Source organism: Bradysia coprophila, unplaced genomic scaffold, assembly GCF_014529535.1.
Source record: "Bradysia coprophila strain Holo2 unplaced genomic scaffold, BU_Bcop_v1 contig_138, whole genome shotgun sequence".
In the NCBI taxonomy this organism is placed as follows: Eukaryota; Metazoa; Arthropoda; class Insecta; order Diptera; family Sciaridae; genus Bradysia; species Bradysia coprophila.
The window spans coordinates 4,479,618-4,486,088 of record NW_023503409.1 but is presented as its reverse complement, the minus strand read 5'-3'; positions in this window follow the sequence as shown (position 1 = coordinate 4,486,088).

The following is a 6,471-nucleotide window of genomic DNA, read 5'->3' as shown; positions in this document are numbered from 1 at the left end:
AGCTAATACTCTCGCCCTCTTCGGTTGTCTGAACCAATCCCCATTTTGCTCTTTACTATGGAACAATTTCAAATTATTTCCATCTGTGTGTTTCTGTTTCGAATAATTCAATGTACAAATTCAATGTTCGATGGTTTAGTTTCTTCTGATTTGAAGTGGAAATACTACGAAAAATTGGCGAAAGATTTCATTTCGGAGCGTTTAAGCGGTAAGAGTTTGAAGAGAGATTTAGAGCGTTCTGAAAATTATGTCCAAGTTTCAGGAACAAAATATTGTGAATCAATTTTATTGCATACGAAACCTACGCTGATCGTTGCAACCAAAACTTTTCAGTGCCTGGACCGACTCTTCTTTGAATGCAAAAAACCGTTTGGATTCATGTTGTCGATCTTTGTATAAGAGGAGAATGTAGTTTAGAAACTAAGGGTAAAATCTATTACAATTTAGTACTTTTCTTCATCAAAATTCTGCTGTCACTGAATTATTTTTTCATGAACAAACTTCACTGCTGTGACATTTCATGGGAATGAACCAATGTGAAGTTGTTACACAAAAAATAGTACAGTGAGATTGAAGTACTGTAAAAAAAAATGTGGCGCCTCTACAGGCCAACCGACTAGGCGAAGTGTGATGCATATAAAAAAAAATGAGCTGAATGGTACAGTCGACAGTAGTAATTTTCTACATTGTAACTGTGTAGTGTACTGTCTGAAGCAATTGAATACTTCGTTATCAATTGATTTAGCGTTCATTCACTCAATCAACGCTACGAAATGTTATGCCACAGAGTCTGTGGAATAGTCAAATGTGTTAAACAAGATGAACTCACGGGATCATTCAATCGATGCACAAAATAAGAAATCGATGAAAGTAAACCAAAAAAATTTCAAGTTTTTGATTTGCCATTAATTGTTCCTGGAACGTGCTCTTCTCTTGGAAGTAAGTAAGTATTCAACAATTTAAGCATCTTTTTGAGTTGGAGTGCTATAGTGCTGGTGTTAACGTAAACAACGTATGAATGTATGAATTAGCTATTTGAGCAGAAATTAAATCAATAATAAATGGGGAAAACATAAGAAGAAGTTGTGTTAAATGGTTTCAGAAGGAGTGTCCGAGTAAGGGTTCCAGAGTCATTGAAAGCGTTACCTTCAGGAATAGTTGATTATGCACAAAAAGTTACAGATTAAATGGGTACTGTCATTTATCAACATGATTAACCTCCAGATTGACTTAGATTCATTTAGCTTCATTTTGGTTTCCCTAACTTCCGAGGAATTTCGATTCTATTGATGGAAAAATAAATTTTCGCGAAAAATGTTTGAAACTTGATTTTTAGTAGAACAACGAAAAAATTCTTGCACTTACCCTAAGTTTTTTTCGGTCTTTGTTGAATAACTCGATATTTTCAACGCGAATTTTTTGGCACCACTTCCACACATGTTACTTCTGTGATACTATACATAACTCAAAGACTCAATTTGAGATTAACCAAAATTGTACCTTTTGGACGTTATCACCTGCACTACTATGAAAATTTAAATAATTAATTGAAATCAATCGAACTTATTTTTGTTCATGTGAACTTTACAATGAAGTTCCAAACATACGTCAATTTTCACCGATATCCACATTACATTATTTTCAATCTTTGGATCCCAGACAACTTCATAACAATTTTCACAACGAACGTTTCGTTTTTTTTGGTTATGTTATTTGGTTGCAATTTATATTAACCATCGGAAAACATTTGAGTAAACACCTGGGTTTCGACAATGCCTTTTGGCAAAAATTATCGTCGGAATTTTTTTTTTAAATTTTTTCTAGTAATAGGACATGGTTGGTGTGATTTAATTGGTTATTTGCTGTTTTTTTTTTCTTGCACAATCCTTAAAATTACAAATACATGTTAATGTTGCACCAACAAGGTTTTTCTTTAGATTTTTTTTTTTTTTTTTATTAGTCGACTCACAGATCTCGTTGGTGCCGCTAGCTTCTTACTTATTGTCCATAATGAAATCTGTTGTAGTAATTTGTTTATTTTGTCATTTTATCTTTTATCAATCAATGATAAACAGCTTTTTTTTTAAATTGCAGTAAGAAAAAACGAAAAGCAATTGAGGAGCACTAATGACATCAGTCGAGTTGCGTATGAGATCGTATCTGTGTTGATGGAATCATATTGTAGTGGTAATATAAAAGAACAAAATTATTTCACAGAAAATTTTAAATAAATTTTGTTTTAGAAACTGATAATTCTGATGATCTCAAGCATGGCCATACTTTACAAATTTCTAGCAACGGTAGTAGTTGGAGCAATATTAGTATCACCAACGTTAGTATTACCAATTTCACTTTAAATTTCAATTGGCATAAGTAACTATATGATGTAAAACTCACAAAATTCAACCGAGGCCATCAGGCTTGATAAATGGATTGAAAAAGAGATTTTTTTGTATTGTACACTAACCAAGGTTCCTGAGTGGCGAAGATGAATGAATATTTTCTGCTGACTTTATCCAAACACCCGATGGTGCAGAACTTTTCAAAATATCAATATTCAACGCTACGGCGCGCATAAACTTAGGAGATTTAGTTTCAGACTTCATATCAAAATATTTGCGTGTTCGCGGAGCCATTTCCAATATCTCGAAACTGTCTTTATAATTGGGTTTTACCAGGCGCTTTGGATGTAGTAGATGCAATGGAATTGGTATATTGTTTCGAAACGAACAAAAGGTGAAAAGAAATTGAGGAACTATGAACATAAAGTTGTGTTAAAAATAGATTACCACACCGTTAGCAACATTTCTAACAGAGCCATTTCTTATTGAAACTCCTTCTGCAAACTCGAACCTCATATTCTCTATAGAAAATTCATCCTCGTCACCTTTCATAGAATCGTCAACTACTTTATCACGATCAGCTACTATGGTACTTTTTACCAATACTTTTACGCGAAAAAACGTCATCCTCAATCTGAATGGATTTTTGGAGCTATTCACCGCACATCGCACAATGTACGTTCTGTATTGAATTGTAAAAGGAGCAGTTTCATCATGATTACAGTACGGGCACACTTTGCTTAAAACAGCTTTTTGCTTGGACCCATATCTCGTCATACAAATCAAACATTGCACTGTATCTGCAAGATTGTAGAAGGTACACGAGGGGCAAACCATAATGAAAACATCGCCAGGGTATTTTTGGCAGCACTTGGAACATAAATTTGTTACTCTTGCGTTTTGTCTAATACAAATTTAGGATTTGCGTATCGTGATTTTGATCCGGATTATCATAATAATTCTACTCACTTTGAAGCACTTGCCCCACAAGCCGACTTTATTCTCGATGTAGAATCGTTAGACAATTCTGTTCCACAGATTTTGCATGTGTCGTAAAATGTTTCATTAAATAAAGAACACGCAGGACAGACTTTCACTTTTACTTTCACTTTGGGTAGTGTAGGTAATGACTTTTGGCAAACAAAACAATTCTTTGATCCAGGTACATTGACAAATGTGCAAAAAACACAAGTCTGCAAGTTCGTAGAGCTCATGTGTATTCAAATTGGTAAACTTTCTTAAATGGATTAGAAAATTTAAAAACCTTTTGTCACTAAACACCTGAGATCAGTTCGTTCGTTGACATTTCCATAGTAAGAATGAGTTCTCTAATCGCTCTACAAGCAAAACTTGTTTGAATTATGTCAAAAATTTCACTCCTCAGAACATATAGAGTAAATGAAAATACGTAGGAAAAATTATCTCTTACACACCCCCTAAACAACAAAGTGCATGCGGGTTGTTTTCAATAACATTGGAAAAGTCTCTCCAAAGAGAATAAGATTTTCCGCTCACACTGGGGTAGCTGTCAAACTTTTGCAATAACTTTTTATTAAATGCAATGATGTTGATTATTTGTTTATAACGTCTATGATGATGTGTGTCGGAGTCGGTTGGTACTACAAGTTACAAAAGGAAGTTTAACATCAGGATCCCATCTAGGGAAGAATGGCAAGACGGTAGCCTAAAAATAGAGGGTAAATATCCATCCCTTTGGGACAATACTCATCTATCTTCTTAGCAGAGGTAATAGCTATAATAGAAAGTTGTCAATTCATCACTAGTGATATGACAAACGAACAAAAAATAGCAATATGCACAGACAGCCAAAGCGCAATAAAGGCCCAATCATCTCATCGTTTCACATCAGCTCTAACAGTAGAATGCTTACAAATCCTGAATAGTTTATCCACAACCAAATGCATCGATCCTATTTGGGTACCCGGCCACAGCAACATCGAGGGTAACGAAATCGCAGACAAACTTGCTAAAATAGGAGCAATAAACATATTGGTTGGCCCTGAACCAGTCAGCGGTGCGCCACACTCGCATTCCAGAAATATCGTAAACACAATTAGAGCAAACAAGTTTAGAAGCCACTGGCTTATTATCCCTACTTGTCGTCAGGCAAAGAGCTGTATAGGGATCAGTATAAGAAACTCTAAACTTCTACTGAACGTCAGCCGAACGAGACTAAAAATATTTACTGGCGTAACCACAGGACACTTCGGTTTCAACAAGCACTTAACTACAAATTTCATTGCAAGTACAGGGAGGTTCGAACCAACAGTAAATGACCAACCCAACGTTACAGCTAGCACAATGGGCCCAAACAGTGACCCCGTGCGTGTTTTACTTAGTAAAACGGCTGCATTTAATTTTTAAAAAAATGAAAAAAAAGTTAAACAAATGAAGTGAAAGATTTTCTTGTTTTACTGGTCTAACAAATCAACTTATATCGAACGATGTTATAATGTTAGAGGTTACGAGACTTGAAACTGAGATTATCGTTACCGTCCTTTAACATACCACCACAATGGTTTATCCTAAAAATAGTGAAAATTCAACGTCTCACTGTCTCCCTATCTGAAGAGATATTAAAAGTTCCCCTTATATCAGTCCTGAATACTCTTTATTGATAAAAATATTTCGAAAAATTGTAAAATGCGGTGAGCGATGACTCTTTTCATTGAAGTGTGTCATGAAACATTATAACAAGCGATAAGATAAAAACAAACCGATTTAGACTGTGAAAGAACTGGCTTAATTTTAGTTTAATTGGCTATTGTGTTCTCGGATGATTCAGTATATGACTCATTGAATTAAGAGGACTTTTTTATATTGTAGTTTACCAAGTGCTGTTCATGCTTCGGACCGAAAATGAGGGCAATTTTTGATTTTTTCTCGAGTTTTCGGACCTTTGCATGAAAACTCACATGTGTACCTGCTTTGGACGATTGATTTTAAAATCAATCGTGCAAATCAGGTACACAAATGATTATTTCATCAAAGGAAATCCAATTGCCATTTTAACCACGATAGAGTAAAGTTAACTTAAAGGTTTATTTAACTCTGCCCTGCATTATAACGATTTAACCTGTCACAGACGGCAAGCATATTAATAGTTTTACTACGTGTCTGATCTACTACTTCATTTGATCGAATAAGGTGTGTCATTTGTTGTATATCGAACCGTATTCACTGATGAAACAAGGATGGCATGAGGACAAGTTCTATGTTCAACCGTAAATTTGCTATGTAAGTGTCACCACTTGAAAAATGATGAAGATGATCGATCATATTGTGTAAAATCTAGGGTCGAAAAATGGTGAAATCGCAGTGTATGCAATGTTACCAACCCACAATAAATAACAGGAGATATTTCAGGTTGTCGTGTCCAAAGTATATAAACACTGAAGGTAACGCTAATCTGCAAGAACACATGGATCCAAAGTTTCGGGTGAATATAGTTTTTGTAATGTTGGACACAAGTCAAATTCACTTTGATAGGTTGCAACACATGACAAAACTCAATATTAAACAACGGAGTTCCAGCAACATTATCACGCCATACGTCACGGATGCAACATACATAACAAATCTTATATGTCTTATATTCACCAGAAACTTTGGATCCGTATTTCTTGCTATTTCCTGAGGATTTGCCTTACCTTCAGTATTTATGTGTACCTTGGTTGTGTCCTGTTAAGATTCAAACTGAACAAAGATAAAGCTAATCATAAAGGCAATTATAAATACTTATGAGATAACTTCGTCCGAATCTGAAACGTTGAAAAGCAGAAAAATTTAATAGTATATTACTTAACAATGGGGCAAAGGGCAAATGATGGAAACACTCAAGAAGTACCATTTCCATCATTTGCCCCATTGCGAAGTAACGTATTTTATTCAAAAACGTGAGGTAAAGTTTTGGCTCCGTGTAGTAAAGTTAACTTTACCTCACGTTTTCGAATAAAATTATTTTTTTCGCGTAACCTATCAGCTGACTATGACTAGCTAACATCAGTATTCCTTATTTCGAGATGATCATTGATCATACACACATTTTGTATATCGGTGGTCCTATTCTCACAATTTTTGAAGAAATACAGCACGAGAGATTTTTTCC